At 43.0% G+C, this 17,567-nt stretch overlaps 1 protein-coding gene across 1 annotated transcript in view; it reads left to right on the forward strand.

Moving 5' to 3' along the window:
• Positions 1 to 226: 226 nt before the first annotated feature.
• Positions 227 to 17,567, forward strand: part of LOC110509467 (short transient receptor potential channel 4) — a 192,750-nt gene continuing 175,409 nt past the window's right edge. The window contains exons 1-2 of the mRNA XM_090226401.1: positions 227 to 365; positions 734 to 795. The gene's annotated coding sequence lies outside the window, so the exon portion shown is untranslated. The remainder of the gene's footprint in view (positions 366 to 733; positions 796 to 17,567) is intronic.

Below are 17,567 nucleotides of genomic sequence, written 5' to 3' on the forward strand. Positions count from 1 at the left end.
TTTCCAGAGGTCCGCCCGGTGTCCTTTGTCTAAATTTGTGCGTAATCTTCAGGTGCAGGCATTTTCTCCTGGGATTCAGGAGAGAAAGCATGTTTCCAAGAACGATGTATCAATGAAGAGATATGTGAAAAACACCTTGAGGATTGATTCTAAACAACGTTTGCCATGTTTTCAGTCGATATTATGGAGTTAATTTGGAAAAAAGTTTGCGTTTTGAGGACTGAATTTATGGATTTTTTTTGGTAGCCAAATGTGATGTATAAAACGGAGCTAATTCTAATACACAAGGAATCTTTTTGGAAAAACTGAGCATCTGCTATCTAACTGAGAGTATCCTCATTGAAAACATCAGAAGTTCTTCAAAGGTAAATTATTTTATTTGAAGGCTTTTATGTTTTTGTTAATGTTGCGTGCTGGATGCTAACGCTAATGCTAACGCTAAATGCTAACGCGAAATGCTAACTCTAGCTAGCTACTTTTACACAAATGATTGTTTTCCTATGGTTGAGAAGCATATTTTGAAAATCTGAGATGACAGTGTTGTTTACAAAAGGCTAAGCTTGAGAGATGGCATATTTATTTCATTTCATTTGCGATTTTCATAAATAGTTAACGTTGTGTTATGCTAATGAGCTTGCTGATAGATTTACACAATCCTGGATACAGGGGTTTTTTCATAGCTAAACGTGACGCAGAAAACGGAGCGATTTGTCCTAAACAAATAATCTTTCAGGAAAAACTGAACATTTGCTATCTGAGAGTCTCCTCAATGAAAACATCTGAAGTTCTTCAAAGGTAAATGATTTTTTTGAATGCTTTTCTGTTTTTTTGTGTAAATGTTGCCAGCTGAATGCTAATGCTAAATGCTACGTTAGCCATCAATACTGTTACACAAATGATTGTTTTGCAATGGTTGAGAAGCATATTTTGAAAATCTGAGATGACAGTGTTGTTAACAAAAGGCTAAGCTTGAGAGCTAGCATATTTATTTCATTTCATTTGCGATTTTCATGAATATTTAACGTTGCGTTATGGTAATGAGCTTGAGTCTGTATTCACGAACCCGGATCCGGGATGGGGAGATCAGAAAGGTTAAAGAAGTTCTGTTTACGTTAATTCGCTTTTGGGTCCTCATTCACGCACCGTGACAGTTTGTCTGTGTTAACAGTGGGTTGTGTCCAAAATGGCCCCCTATGTATTATAAAAATGGATTTGGTTGAGCATAGGGAATTGGGTGTCATTTGAGGCAAATTCAGTGTAAAAAAAAAGAATAATCCATATACTGGGTCAATGGCTTGTCATCATCAGGTGAGCCCTATGATTTCCCCGGCAACGACCCAAGGGACGAAGGTTCCTTCCTTCCTGGTTACCACAGTAACAGCGATGTTGAGATGGTAAATACCTTCATAAACCGCACTGGTAATGAGCGGAGAATGACATGGGTCTCTGACGAGGGTGTGTGTGTGTGTGTGTGTGGTGACCGCAGGATTCTTTCAGTGATGCAATGTAGACAGTGGGATAATCAAGTTATTTTGATTGACTCACATAATATATAAAGAGAGATCACAGTTTGTTCAATGACATAGCAAGTCATCAATGAGATGTGTCAACAGATTCCTTACTGAGTAAGCCACTGGCGATAATGACTTGCAGTTTTATTTGCAGTATGAGCAACGTATGAGCAACGTATGCTTCCTTGTGGATAAAAAGTGCTGTGAGTTTGTCTATTCAACTACACCTAACAGTTTCCATAGTTTAGTACCACACCGGGTGTGTCTGTAGTATGTTTTGTTCACAATAGTTTATACATCTACAGTTAGTTAAGTATTTTCCAGGCCAGGCCATTTCCGTTGAGATATTCTGTAAGAAGCCATAATGAGCCTGTTCTCTGCTACATTATTGCAATTAAAAAATGTTCAATGTTTTTCCAATTTAATTACAGTGTAACTCCAGCCGACCCATCAGAACTGCAATGCCTCACATTGCCTCGCTGACTCGTTTTCAGCCGAGACTTTGGGTTTTGAGAAAATGAGCTTTTGCGGTCTCTGTAATTACAGAGCTTATGATGAGTGACATGCACTTCTGAGAGAGAGAGACAGAGAGAGAGAAGAGCGAGAGACAGAGACACATTTTCTACATTGTAGAATAATAGTGAAGACATCAAAACTATGAAATAGCACGTATGGAATCATATGAAAAAAAGTGTTGAACAAATCTAAATATATTTTGGATTTTAGATTCAAATTCTTCTTTGCCTTGATGACAGCTTTGCAAACTCTCTGCAGTTTAATTCCGCCTGTGTTCTTGACATTTCAATATGGTGCTACTGTCACGGCTGCTCTCGCTCCCCCTCTCTGGCGCTCGAGGGCGCCAGGCGGCCCATCATTACGCACACCTGTCACCAAGGTTGCACGCATCAGTTCTTCATGGGACTCACCTGGACTCCATCGCTTATTGATTGCCTTCCCTATATCTTCAAATTTCCTCAATTTCTTCCCCGTGTCTGCATTAACGTTGTTTTCTTCCCCCTGTCCAGACGCTGTCCTTGTTTTGTTCTTGTTTGTTATTAATTAAATATTCACTCCCTGTACTTGCTTCTCATCTCCCAGCGTCTGTCCTCACAGCTACAGATTGTGTTGCTACTATTAGCCACCGTTTAATATGGTGCTACAGATTGTGTTGATACTATTACTGTTCACCACAATCTAATATGGGGCTCTGGGCAGATGGGCACATTTGCCCAGTGTGTGTGTGTGTGTAGTGGCGGATTTAGGTATAGGCGACATGGGCAGCCGCCCAGCGCAGCATCTTGCCGGGGGTGGCACGAGGCGCCCGCACAAAAAAAAATCGGAATGTTGACATTTGCGCGATCGGCTTTCTATCGCTAATTAGCACGTCACGTCAGTGATATCATGTCACCGTGTGGGACTGTGGGGTCAATTAACCTTGTCGGAGTCACACCCTGATCTGTTTCACCTGTCCTTGTGATTGTCTCCACCCCCCTCCAGGTGCCGCCTGTCTTCCCCATTATCCCGTGGGTATTTATACCAGTGTTCTCTGTTTGTCCGTTGCCAGATCGTCTTGTTTGTTCAAGTCAACCAGCGTTTTTGTTCTCAGCTCCTGCTTTTCCCCAGTCTCTCTTTTTTCTCGCCCTCCTGGTTTTGACCCTTGCCTGTCCTGACTCTGCCTACCCTGAGCCTGCCTACCGTCCGGTACCGTTGCCTTACCTCTGATTTACTGACCCATGCCTGCCTTGACCTGTCTATTGCCTGCCCTGTTGGAATATTCAACCATTGTCAAATCGACTTGTCGGCATCTGGGTCGTACCTTGATTCCTGATAGTCGGAGTGGGCTGTATCCTAATTCGGCGGTAGGTTGACCTCAGGTCTCCCCAATGGAAGCCCGAGGTAGGGGGAGCTGAGGAATCTTTCAAATAGCGCACCTCTAACTTTGTACAGTACTAACACAATTAGTACAAATCAATCACACTACGAAATGCTACCAAATAAACCACAATTAATTCATAATACAGGGGAAGTAGAGTTTCACAGACATATTGTTGCATTTCTTTCTGGTTTGTGCGAAATTGTTAAGAATCATATACAACCAGTCTGCAGACTAACAAGGTAACGTGTGCGTAGGGTCCAGTGTATAGAGTTACATAAAGTCTCAAATAAATTAAAAACTATCGCTGGATCTGCCTACTGTCCTGACCCTGCGTACTGTCCTGAACCTGCCTACTGTCCTGACCCTGCCTACTCTCCTGAACCTGCCTACTGTCCTGAACCTGCCTACTGTCCTGAACCTGCCTACTGTCCTGACCCTGCCTACTGTCCTGACCCTGCCTACTGTCCTGAACCTGCCTACTGTCCTGAACCTGCCTACTGTCCTGACCCTGCCTACTGTCTTGAACCTGCCTACTGTCCTGAACCTGCCTACTGTCCTGAACCTACCTACTGTCCTGACCCTGCCTACTGTCCTGACCCTGCCTACTGTCCTGAACCTGCCTACTGTCCTGAACCTGCCTACTGTCCTGAACCTGCCTGACTCTGTCCTGGTTTACGAACAACTGCCTGACCTCGACTTGCCTTTTTCCTGCCCCCTTTGTTATAATACACATTCTGATAATCGTACTACCCACCTCCCCTGTGTCTGCATCTGGGTCTTATCCTGAGATAAGAAGAACTCTCCAGTAGGTGTACTAAAACATTCAAAGGCCATTTTCTCAAGAGTGGGACTACAAGTTTATACATTTTCATTGCACAATTACTTTCCCATTGTTCCTAAACTGTAGTGTATGATATACACATTTCTAGCTCTAGAGTATCTACTAAAAAACACAATTTCAAATTTTGCTACATAAGACCGAATACAGGTGGTGGGTCACATGTTGAGTTCCAGGGACAACATGGCCAATATAATCCCGTTGCCCTTCAGTTCTGTACTGTTGCATCTGTCAGGTCTGTTGATCATAATTGCAGCTGTGTGTGTGCGTGTGTGTGTGCATGTGTACTCATGTGTGTGTGTCTCACAGCTGGATACAAGCCAATTTCCACTCTCCTTTTGGCTATTTCTGTTTCTTTCTTGCTCTCCCCCTTCCCTTTCTCCCTTTCCATCTCCCCTTCTCTCTCCCCCTTCCCAATCCCCCATCACCTTCTTTCTCCCCAATCCTCTTCCCTCTCCCCCTTCTCTCTCCCCCTTCTCTTTCCCCTTCTCGCTCCCATTTCTCTCTCCCCCTTCTCTCCCCCCTTCCCTCTCCCTCTACCCTTTCTCTCTCTCTCCCTCTCCCCCTTCTCCTCCACTACCTCCCCTTCTCTCTCCCCAATTCCCTTCTCTTTCTCCCCCTTCTCTCTCCCTCTCCAATTTCTCTCTCCCTCTCCCCTTCTGTCTCCCTCTCCGCCTCCCCTCTCCCTCTTCTCTCTCCCCTTACTCCCTTTCTCTTTCCCCAATCCCCTTCTCTCTCTCCTCCTTCCCTCTCCCTCTCCCCCTTCTCTCTCTCTCCCTCTCCCCCTTCTCCTCCCCTTCCTCCCCTTCTCCTCCCGATTCCCCATCTCATTCCCCATTCCCCTTTTCTCTCTCTCCCTCTTCCCTCTCCCATTTATCTCTCCCTCTACCCCTTCACCCCCCTTTCCTCCCCTTCTCTCTCCCGATCCCCTTCTTTGCCCCCAATCCCCTTCCTCCCATTCTCTCTAACCCAATCTCATTTTCTCTCCCTCCCCCCTTCTCTCTCCCTCTCCCTCTTCCCCTTTTCCTCCCCTTCCTCCCCTTCTCTCTCCCCAATCTCCTTCCCTCTCCCTCTCCCCCTTCTTCTCCCCTTCTCTCTCCCCAGTCCCCTTCACTATCCCTCTCCCCCTTCTCTCTCCCTCTCCCCCTTCTCTCTCCCTCTCCCCTTTCTCCTCCCCATCTCTCTCCCCGATCCCCTTCTCTCTCCCTCTCCCCTTCTCCTATCCTTCCTCCCCTTCTCTCTCCCTCTCTCCTTCTCCTCTCCTTCCTCCCATTCTCTCTCCCTCTCTTCCTCTCCCTTTTTCCTCCCATTCTCTCTCCCTCAACACTTCTCCCTCCCATTCTCTCTCCCTCTCTCCCTCTCCTTCCTCCCCTTCTCTCCCCCTCTCCCCTTCTCCTCTCCTTTCTCCCCTTCTCTCTCCCTCTCCCCTTCTCCTCTCCTTCCTCCCCTTGTCTCTCCCTCTCCTTCTCCTCTCCGTCCTCCTATTCTCTCTCCCTCTCTTCCTCTCCCCTTCTCCTCCCATTCTCTCTCCCTCAACCCTTCTCCCTCCCATTCGCTCTCCCTCTCCTTCCTCCCCTTCTCTCCCCCTCTCCCCTTCTCCTCTCCTTTCTCCCCTTCTCCTCTCCTTCCTCCCCTTCTCTCTCCCTCTCTTCCTCTCCCCTTCTCCCTCCCATTCTCTCTCCCTTTCCTTCCTCCCCTTCTCTCTCCCTCTTCCCTTCTCCTCTCCTCCTCCCCTTCTCTCCCTCTCTTCTTCTCCTCTCCTTCCTCCCATTCTCTCTCCATCTCTCCTCCTCCCCTTCTCTCTCCCTCTCTCCTTCTCCTCTCCTTCCTCCCATTCTCTCTCCATCTCTTCCTCTCCCCTTCTCCTCCCATTCTCTCTCCCTCAACCCTTCTCCCTCCCATTCTCTCTCCCTCAACCCTTCTCCCTCCAATTCTCTCTCCCTCTCCCCTCTGCTGGAGGATATGTTCTCTAATCCTATTAGAGAATGTTTTGCATCATCACATTTAGACTAACAAGGTCAGTATCCCTCCTTCCCTCCCTCCTTTCCTCCATCCTTCCCTCCCTCCTTCCTACCTATCCTCTCAACACTCTATCCAGTCTTATAGGTGTACTGCTTGGGTACAACTCTGTTTCTCCAGACAGAGAAAACTGATTTGTTTTGCGTGACACAACACAGAACAGATAGGCTGATTCTCCATAGGGCTCTGGACAAAAGTAGTGCACTAAAATGGGAATAGGGTGCAATTTGGGACTCAAAATAAAATATGTTTCAAGTCACATGTGGTAGGTATGTGCTTGCACAGCTCAGCGTCTCAAACAGAGCACGACCACACTTCAAATAACACAGCTTACACTTCATCTCCTATCACACGTGACTAATGATTCCAGCATTCTGGAACACAGAACTCCATATCTGATTGGAAAAGAAAACCCTCAGAATTAGAATCAACGCCTCACCAGAGTTCCGTCCACAGAATGTCAATGGTCCAATATTCTCACTTAAAATCTAATTATTTGTGTTTAACACTCCAAAGTCCTCCCATCTGACAATCCTCCACTAACACCTCATCACACGTGGACACATTCAAAGCTAATAATTGGACATTCTCTGTTTTCAGTCTCAGTAAAGACAAAGAGAACAGGAGACATGGAAAGGAAGAGGACAAGAAGAGGAGGATTAAAGGAGGACTAGAGGAAGAGAAGGAAGACAATGCAATGTGACCTGCATGTCTGGAGGGAGGGTACCGCTAGGAGATCTCCTCACCTCTAACCCAGAGTAGTTACTTCAGGAGACCTCCTCCCTCTAACCCAGAGTAGTTACTTTAGGAGATCTCCTCCCTCTAACCCAGAGTAGTTACTTTAGGAGATCTCCTCCCTCTAACCCAGAGTAGTTACTTTAGGAGATCTTCTCCCTCTAACCCAGAGTAGTTGCTTTAGGAGATCTCCTTCCTCTAAACCAGAGTAGTTACTTCTGGTGATCTCCTCCCTCTAACCCAGAGTAGTTACTTTAGGAGATCTCCTCCCTCTAACCCAGAGTAGTTACTTTAGGAGATCTCCTCCCTCTAACCCAGAGTAGTTGCTTTAGGATATCTCCTCCCTCTAACCCAGAGTAGTTACTTCAGGAGATCTCCTCCCTCTTACCCAAAGATGTTACTTTAGGAGATCTCCTCCCTCTAACCCAGAGATGTTACTTTAGGAGATATACTCCCTCTAACCCAGAGATGTTACTTTAGGAGATCTCCTCCCTCTAACCCAGAGATGTTACTTTAAATCTACTCCCTCCAACCCAGAGTGGGTCGATAGGCCTAATTACACACACACACACACACACACACACACACACACACACACACACACACACACACACACACACACACACACACACACACACACACACACACACACACACACACACACACACACACACACACACACACACACACCGACGCACACACATCCACACTAGTGATGCGCGGGTTGACTCACCACACAGTCCCTGTGGTTATATCCCTGTGGCGAATGGGTTTAAGGTCATTAAATATTGTGTTGCTGACGGGCGGGTGGGTGGTGGGCCTGTTGAATGAAGAGCAACAATACCTTTAGAAAATCCATAACTGTCTCATTACTGTGCAATTTATATCTATAGGCTAGATTGCGGTTTTTATTTCGTGATTTTAGGCTGGTATTATTAAGGCATAAGTCTACACTTTAGGACTTGACTGTACCCTCGACAAATAATGCTTTTGGGGACGGGCGGAAAACGTTAACGTCAATCCTACCGAGACAGAAACGTACACTGACAAAGATGAATTCAATAAGACAAAAAAGCTGCGAAATAGAGAGTTGAAATGAAAGAGATCGGACGGGCCGGAAAAATAAATGTTTGGAAAAGATTTGGTGAAGTGGTGAAAGATGACGATGTTAGCAGTGAGGCGCTGAACAAATTTGACAGTCACACAAGACAGGACTTCAAATAGGCCTATGGAAGATGTCAAGGGAACTGTAGCCTGTTGTTCAGATGGGTTACACGGCCACTGAAACCTGGCAACACTGACTGCAGGTCTATAAATCTCTCACGTACAGTAGCCATAATAATAACTCCTGCAGAATTAAGCATTTCTTGCAGTTCAAAAGGATAATACCAAACTTGGATTTGAGAACAGGAGTGGAGAAATATGATCTGTTTATTTCTGCATCTTGAGAGAAGGTAATGCTCATTTAGATACCGTACCATCTCACGAGGTGCTGTCATAAAACCATCATAAAAGCTGATAGTAGTTCAACCAGGGGTGCAACTTTCACTGGGGATGGGGGGGGGGGGACATGTCCCCCACACATTCTGAAATTTTATTTTTGTCCTCCCCCCAAGTTTTATCATTGGAATGTGATACAAAACAAGGCAATGATGTGCTTTAGGACCATGCGGACGCCTCCTAGTGGTTGGGTCGGAGTGTTCTTCCGACGAGATAAAATAAATACATCATAATAATAATGTCATCGTCCATAATCTTCTAAAACCAAAGTTACACCCCATAACATGCACTGAAGCCAAACACATTGCGTTGTTTCCACAGCTTTCTCTTTCCTTACAACCGGTCAAGCTGATGTCATTTGGACATTTTCACAGTGAAAAAAAACAATATGTACTTTCTCCCCGGTCCCTAAACATATATATTTTTTTTCCACGAAAAAATAACTAGATTGAAGCATTAAATCTATAGATTTATGACATTATTCTGGTGAGCAAGGATTTGTTTAGTCCTCTGGGGCAACATATAATGACAGAAGAGAAGCTGCATGTATCTAATTATGGACAAGTTGACTAACAAATAGCCTACCAAAATGTGGGACATTATAAGCAGAAACATCAGACAATCTAAAAAGTTCAGTCAGGAAATCTTTACACCATCTCTGACTGTACAGCTCATTTTCTATATTTGCGGGTGTGGGCCTCAGATTTTCACTTTATCACATATAGTCGGGCGGATGGGTTGTTAGCAATTGGGTGTCGGTGAACAAATAGCTGACTCTCACATCACTACTGACACACACACACACACACACATAAACACATAAACATACACATACAGAGTTGTGGCAGTGCATGTCTCTCCCTCCCTGTGAGCCCAACTCCCTTCTCTCCCTGTGAGCCCAACTCCCCTCTCTCCCTGTGAGCCCAACTCCTTTCTCTCCCTGTGGGCCCAACTCCCCTCTCTCCCTGTGGGCCCAACTCCCCTCTCCCCCTGTGAGCCCAACTCCCCTCTCTCCCTGTGAGCCCAACTCCTTTCTCTCCCTGTGGGCCCAACTCCCCTCTCTCCCTGAGGGCCCAACTCCCCTCTCTCCCTGTGGGCCCAACTCCCCTCTCTCCCTGTGAGCCCAACTCCCCTCTCTCCCTGTGAGCCCAACTCCCCTCTCTTCCTGTCCTGTGAGCCCAACTCCCCTCTCTCCCTGTGGGCCCAACTCCCCTCTCTCCCCGTGAGCCTGTAAACCCAAGTCCCCTCTCACCTGGCTGTCCTTCCGGGGTTTTCAAACCTCTTCACAGGGACCCATATACATTTCACACATTTGTTGTAGCCCTGAAATAGTTCACCTGATTCACCTTAGTCATGAGGTTGAGGATGAGTTGACAAGTTGAATCAGGTGGGCTCGGTCTGGAATAGATCAAATGCATGGAACGGTTGGGAGTCACAGAGGAGAGGTTTGAACACCCCCTTGTGTTACATTGTGTCAGTCTTATTAGAAACAGGTGTCTTGTGTTACATTGTGTCAGTCTTATTAGAAACAGGTGTCTTGTATTACATTGTGTCAGTCTTATTAGAAACAGGTGTCTTGTATTACATTGTGTCAGTGTTATTAGAAACAGGTGTCTTGTATTACATTGTGTCAGTGTTATTAGAAACAGGTGCCTTGTGTTACATTGTGTCAGTGTTATTAGAAACAGGTGTCTTGTATTACATTGTGTCAGTCTTATTAGAAACAGATGTCTTGTATTACATTGTGTCAGTCTTATTAGAAACAGGTGTCTTGTATGACATTGTGTCAGTCTTATTAGAAACAGGTGTCTTGTGTTACATTGTGTCAGTCTTATTAGAAACAGGTGTCTTGTATTACATTGTGTCAGTGTTATTAGAAACAGGTGTCTTGTGTTACATTGTGTCAGTCTTATTAGAAACAGATGTCTTGTGTTACATTGTGTCTGTCTTATTAGAAACAGGTGATTCTGTTACATTGTATCAGTCTTATTAGAAACAGGTGTCTTGTGTTACATTGTGTCTGTCTTATTAGAAACAGGTGTCTTGTTACATTGTGTCAGTCTTATTAGAAACAGGTGTCTTGTGTTACATTGTGTCAGTCTTATTAGAAACAGGTGCCTTGTGATACATTGTGTCAGTCTTATTAGAAACAGGTGCCTTGTGTTACATTGTGTCAGTCTTATTAGAAACAGGTTCCTTGTGTTACATTGTGTCAGTCTTATTAGAAACAGGTGATTCTGTTACATTGTGTCAGTCTTATTAGAAACAGGTGCCTGGTGTTACATTGTGTCAGTGTTATTAGAAACAGGTGTCTTGTGTTACATTGTGTCAGTGTTATTAGAAACAGGTGCCTTGTGTTACATTGTGTCAGTGTTATTAGAAACAGGTGTCTTGTATTACATTGTGTCAGTCTTATTAGAAACAGGTGAGTCTGTTACATTGTAATGGTCTGAATAGAAAGAGTCTTCATTTTAAACCACTCTGCCTTCACTTACAATAGAGAGATAACAGAGAGAACTTTATCAACGCTAACTACATCGACGCATTCATTCTATTGATTTTGTTTTACATTATTCTGGTGAGCAAGGATTTATTTAGTATTCTAGGGCAACATATAATGGCAGAAGAGAAGCTGCAAGTTGACAAATAAAACATTTCGGAAATCATAAGCAGAACCAAAATCTAAATCAGGCAACAAGAATCCTGAAGCCCATGTTAAAAGATCGTGCTGCCACCTTTGACTTTAGCCTGTAGCGTATTTTCTATTTTGCGGGTGAACAAATAGCTGACCCACGCATCATGCACACACACACACACACACACACACACACACACACACACACACACACACACACACACACACACACAAACCATGTAACCTTTAGGATGTGGTCGATAGGTTTAATTAACAACTAATTCCTTGGACAGACAGAAAATAAGCCGAGTTGACTGACCAATCACGTCTTTCCGGTGGAGTTTCAGATCTTGGTGAAGGGTCAGGGTCTGTGTCTAAGCTTCTCTGGCAGGATTGTGCAGGAAACTCCATTTTTTGAAAAGTCATGGAACTGTAATATTGTGTATTTCCTTTTTAAATATAGTATCAATGACTTAATAAAATCTACATTTCAGCCATGATCAGAATTAGGCGTATCCTTCAGCGAGTCTCTCTGTGTGCAGCATCTGCATGTGTACAGCAGGTAGCCTATATAATGATAGACTAACTATATAGCCAATTCAAAACATACAGTTGAAGTCAGAGGTTTACATACACCTTAGACAAATACATGTCACTTTTTTATGGCTGCAGGGGCAGTATTGAGTAGCTTGGATGGAAGGTGCCCATATCAAACGGCCTGCTCCTCAGTCATAGTTGCTAATATTTGCATATTATTATTAGTATTGGATAGAAAACACGTTGACGTTTCTACAACTTTCTGAATTATGTCTGTGAGTATAACAGAACTCATATAGCAGGCAAAAACCTGAGAAATTCCACTTCCTGTTTTTTTTTCTGGAGGTGGCAGATTTTCAACCAAGGTCTCATTGACATTACATCGAGATATGGATGAGTTTTCACTTCCTATGCCTTCCACTAGATGTCAGCAGTCAATAGAACTTTGTCTGATGACTAATGTGAAGGGGGGTCGATTGACACAGGAAATAGTGACCACAGCCATGAGTTGACCATGCTTTCACCATGCGCGTTCACAGGGGAAGGACCTGCGTTCCACCGCTCATCTGAAGTCATTCTAATTCTCCGGTTGGAACGTTATTCAAGATATATGTAAACAACATTCTAAGGATTGATTCAGTACATCGTTTGACATGTTTCTACTGACTGTTACGGAACTTTTGGATATTTCGTCACGTTGTAGTGGACGCGCTTTGTGACTTTGGAATTGTTTACCAAACGCGCTAACCAAAGTAGCTAATTGGACATAAATAACAGACATTTTCGAACACATCAAGCATTTATTGTGGACCTGGGATTCCTAGGACTGCATTCTGATGAAGTTCAAAAGAGGTAAGGAAACATTTATCATGTATTTTCTGGTTTCTGTTGACTCCAACATGGCGGCTAATTTGGCTTCTGTTCTGAGCGCCGTCTCAGATTAATGCATGGGTTGCTTTTTCCGTAAACTTTTTTTTAAAATCTGACACAGCGGTTGCATTAAGGAGAGGTATGTCTATAATTCCATGTGTATAACTTGTATTATCATCTACATTTACGATGAGTATTTCTGTTGAAACGATGTGGCTATGCAAAATCACTTGATGTTTTTGGAACTAGTGAATCTAAATAGCCAATGTAAACTCAGATTTTTTATATAATTATGAACTTTATCAAACAAAACATGCATGTATTGTGTAACATGAAGTCCTATGAGTGTCAACTGATGAAGATAATTCAAGGTTAGTGATTAATTTTATCTTTATTTATGCTTTTTGTGAATGCTATATTTTGCTAGAAAATGGCTGTGCTTATTTATTTTTTTATTTTTTTAATTTTTTTTTTTACCTTTATTTAACCAGGCAAGTCAGTTAAGAACAAATTCTTATTTTCAATGACGGCCTGGGAACAGTGGGTTAACTGCCTGTTCAGGGGCAGAACGACAGATTTGTACCTTGTCAGCTCGGGGGTTTGAACTCGCAACCTTCCGGTTACTAGTCCAACGCTCTAACCACTAGGCTACCCTGCCGCCCCATTGTGGTTTGGTGGAGACCTAACATAATCGTTTGTAGTGCATTTGCGGAAAAGCCTATTTGAAATCGGACACGTTGGTGGGATTAACAACGAGAATAGCTTTAAAATGATATATGTTTTAGGAATTGTAATTATGAGATTTCTGTGGTTTGAATTTGGCGCCCTCTATTTTCACTGGTATTTGTCATATCGATCCCGATATCGGGTATGCAGCCATAACAGGTTAAACTCAGTTTTTCACTATTCCTGACATTCATTCCAAATAAAAAAAAATATTAGGTCAGTTAGGATCACCACTTTATTTTTAGAATGTGAAATATAATAGTAGAGAGATTGATTTCTTTCAGGTTTTATTTCTTTCATCACATTCCCAGTGGGTCAGGAGTTTACATACACTCAATTCGTTTTTGGTGGTATTTCCTTTAAATACTTTAACTTGGGTCAAACATTTTGGGTAGCCTTCCACAAGCTTCCCACAATAAATAGAATTTTGGCGCATTCCCCCTGACAGAGCTTGTTTAACTGAGTCAGTTTTGTAGGCCTCCTTGCTCGCACACGCTTTTTCAGTTCTGCCAACAAAATTTCTATGGGATTGAGGTCAGGACTTTGTGATGGCTACTCCAATACCTTGACTTTATTGTCCTTAAGCCATTTTGCCAACACTTTGGAAGTATGCTTTGGGTCATTGTCCATTTGGAAGACCCATTTGGGACCAAGCATTAACTTCCTGATTGATGTCTTGAGATGTTGCTTCAACATATCCACATACTTTTCCTAGCTCATGATGACATCTATTTTATGAAGTGCACCAGTCACTCCTGATGCAAAGCACCCCCACAACATGATGCTGCCACCCGCGTTGGGATGGTGTTCTTCGGCTTGCAAGCATTCCCCTTTTTCCTCCAAAGATAATGATGGTCATTATGGCCAAACAGTTCTATTTTTGTTTCATCAGACCAGAGGACATTTCTCCAAAAAGTGTGATCTTTGTCCCCATGTGCAATTGCAAACCGTAGTCTGGATTTTTATGGCGGTTTTTGAGCAGTCGCTTCTTCCTTGCTGAGAGGCCTTTCAGGTTATGTTGATATAGGACTAGTTTTATTGTCGATATAGATACTTTTGTACCTCTTTCCTCCAGCATCTTCACAAGGTCCTTTTCGCACCAAAGTATGTTCATCTCTAGGAGACAGAAGGCGTCTCCTTCCTGAGCGGTATGACGGCTGCGTGGTCCCATGGTGTTTATACTTGCGTACTATTGTTTGTACAGATGAACTTGATACCTTCAGGCGTCTGGAAATGGCTCCCAAGGATGAACCAGACTTTTCCTGAGGTCTTGGCTGATTTATTTAGATTTTCCCATGATCTCAAGCAAAGAGGCACTGAGTTTGAAGGTAAGCCTTGAAATACATCCACAGGTACACCTCCAATTGACTCAAATGTTGTCAATTAGCCTATGAGAAGCTTCTAAAGCCATGACATCATTATCTGGCATTTTCCAAGCTGTTTAAAGGCACGGTCAACCTAGTCTATGTCAACTTCTGACACACTGGAATTGTGATACAGTGAATTATAAGTGAAATAGTCTTGTCTGTAAACAATTGTTGGAAAAATTACTTGTGTCATGCACAAAGTAGATGTCCTAACCAACTTGCCAAAACTATATTTTTTTAACAGGACATTTGTGGAGTGGTTGAAAAATGAGTTTTAATCACTCCAACCTAAGTGTATGTAAACTTCCGACTTCAACTATATGTTTGGGGAGTCTCCCCACATGCCTTTTGGAAAACACCAAACAGGTTTGGATTTTTATTTCTTCGAGCAATGGCTTTTTCTGGCAAGTCTGCCTTAAAGCACAGCTCGGCTTAAAGTGGTCCCATGGCCAGATACTCCAATCTCCGCTGTGGAGCTTTGCAGCTCCTTCAGGGTTATCTTAGGTCTCTTTGTTGCCTCTCTGATTAATGCCCTCCTAGCCTGGTCCATGAGTTTTGTTGGGCGGCCCTCTCTTGGCAGGTTTGTTGTGGTGCCATGTTCTTTCAATTTTTTTTATAATGGATTTAACGGTGCTCCGTGAACTGTTCAAAGTTTCTGATACTTTTTTATACCCCAAAGCTGATCTGTACTTCTCCACAACTTTGTCCCTGACCTGTTTGGCGAGCTCCTCGGTCTTCATAGTGACGCTTGCTTGGTGGTGCCCCTTACTTAGTGGTGTTGCCTTTCAGAACAGGTGTAAATATACTGAGATCATGTGACAGATCATGTGACACTTAGATTGCACACAGGTGGACTTTAACTAATTTTGTGACTTCTGAAGGTAATTGGTTGCACCAGATCTTATTTAGGGGCTTCATAGCAAAGGGAGTGAATACATATGCACACACCACTTTTCCATTGTTTATTTATTTGTAATTTTTTTTGAAACAAGTGTTTTTTTGTTCATTTTACTTCACCAGTTTGGACTATTTTCTGTAAGACCATTACATGAAATCCAAATAAATGTTAGAATGTTATGTTAGACTTTCTTCAAAGTAGCCACCCTTGGGAGAATGCCAAGAGTGTGCAAAGCTGTCATCAAGGCAAAGGGTGGCTACTCTGAAGAATCTAAAATAAAATGTAATTTGTTTAATACTTTTTTGGTTACTACATGATTCCATATGTGTTATTTCATAGTTTTGATGTCTTCACTATTATTCTACAATGTAGAAAATATTCAAAATAAAGAAAATCCCAAACTTTTGACTAGTACTGTACTCATTTACCTCAAAAATATAGGTTGTGATGGAAATGACAAGGTGTGGTGGAAATGACAAGGTGTGGTGGAAATGACAAGGTGTGGTGGAAATTAAATCTATGCATATTTTATTACAAATATTTTTGTCACGGATCCCTCCGTAACTGTCATTACACGCACCTGGTACTCATTTCACGTAATTGTTTAAATGTGCCCTTTCGTTTCCGTTGATCCAATGTCCGTTGGTCGTGTGAGTGCCTGTGCTGTGTTGTTTTGGCTTCCGTGCCACAATGATAACTTGTTACCAACCTGGTTAAATAAAGGTGAAATAAAAAAAAAAAAAAAAAAAAAAAACTTGTAGGGTGCAGATGATTACGGGTCTCATCCCGTGTGGTATCATTGTGTGAGTGTATGTTACGGGTCTCATCCCGTGTGGTATCATTGTGTGAGAGTATGTTACGGGTCTCATCCCGTGTGGTATCATTGTGTGAGTGTATGTTACGGGTCTCATCCCGTGTGGTATCACTCATTGTGTGAGTGTATGTTACGGGTTTCAAGTTGTTTAGTCAAGGTACCTCTCGCTCTTTTGTTTGGGTTTCAACCCTGTGTTTTGTGTAGGTGTTTGTTTGGTCTTCGCTCCTGTGTCTTTACACGGCACGCTGTAATTTGTGTATAAAAAAAAAAAATATTACGCATTCCCGCATTCTCCCCCCCCCCCCCCCCAAAAAAAACGAAACCCTGCTGGTCATCTATGAACATTTGAACATCTTGGCCATGTTCTGTCTAATCTCCACCCGGCACATTGCCTGGTTCCTCTCTCTCTCATGGCTTTTAACACCAGCACCACTCTCTGTGAGAACATCTTGCACGATGCCAGGATAAACTTCCTGATCGTACTCCACCACACATCCCTTTCCGATCAATGATCTTCACTTAGATCTTCAGTGGGCTAGATGGTACTGTGAGATGTGTAGGATTTTTCCATCTTGGTCTGCCTCTGTTTTTTTCTCAGCAGAGTCAAGGTCTGTGGGCTGAAACAGCTGCAGTGATGTGGAAAGGAACAGCTACTACTGATTATCCTCCAAGTTATCTCTCCTGGACTGTCGGTGAACATCTGGAAACACAGGAAATTCTCAAAGTTATGCACATTCGAAATATGTCATAATAGCATTGTCTTACATAGTCTAGCGATACATAGTCTAGTGATAAAATGTAATGATAGCAGTCTAGTGATACACAGTGTAGTGATAATATGTAATGATAGAATAGTCTAGTGATACATAGTCTAGTGATACGTAGTCTAGTGATACGTAATCTAGTGATACGTAGTCTAGTGATACATAGTCTAGTGATAAAATGTAATGATATCAGTCTAGTGATACGTAGTCTAGTGATACGTAATCTAGTGATACGTAGTCTAGTGATACGTAGTCTAGTGATAAAATGTAATGATATCAGTCTAGTGATACATAGTCTAGTGATAATATGTGATGATAGCAGTCTAGTGATAATATGTAATGATAGCAGTCTAGTGATACATAGTGTAGTGATAATATGTGATGATAGCAGTCTACTGATACATAGTGTAGTGATAATATGTAATGATAGCAGTCTAGTGATACATAGTCTAGTGATACTATGTAATGATAGCAGTC

The sequence above is a fragment of the Oncorhynchus mykiss genome, chromosome 29 (assembly GCF_057628025.1).
Source record: "Oncorhynchus mykiss isolate SJ-2025 chromosome 29, ASM5762802v1, whole genome shotgun sequence".
Classification (NCBI taxonomy): domain Eukaryota; kingdom Metazoa; phylum Chordata; class Actinopteri; order Salmoniformes; family Salmonidae; genus Oncorhynchus; species Oncorhynchus mykiss.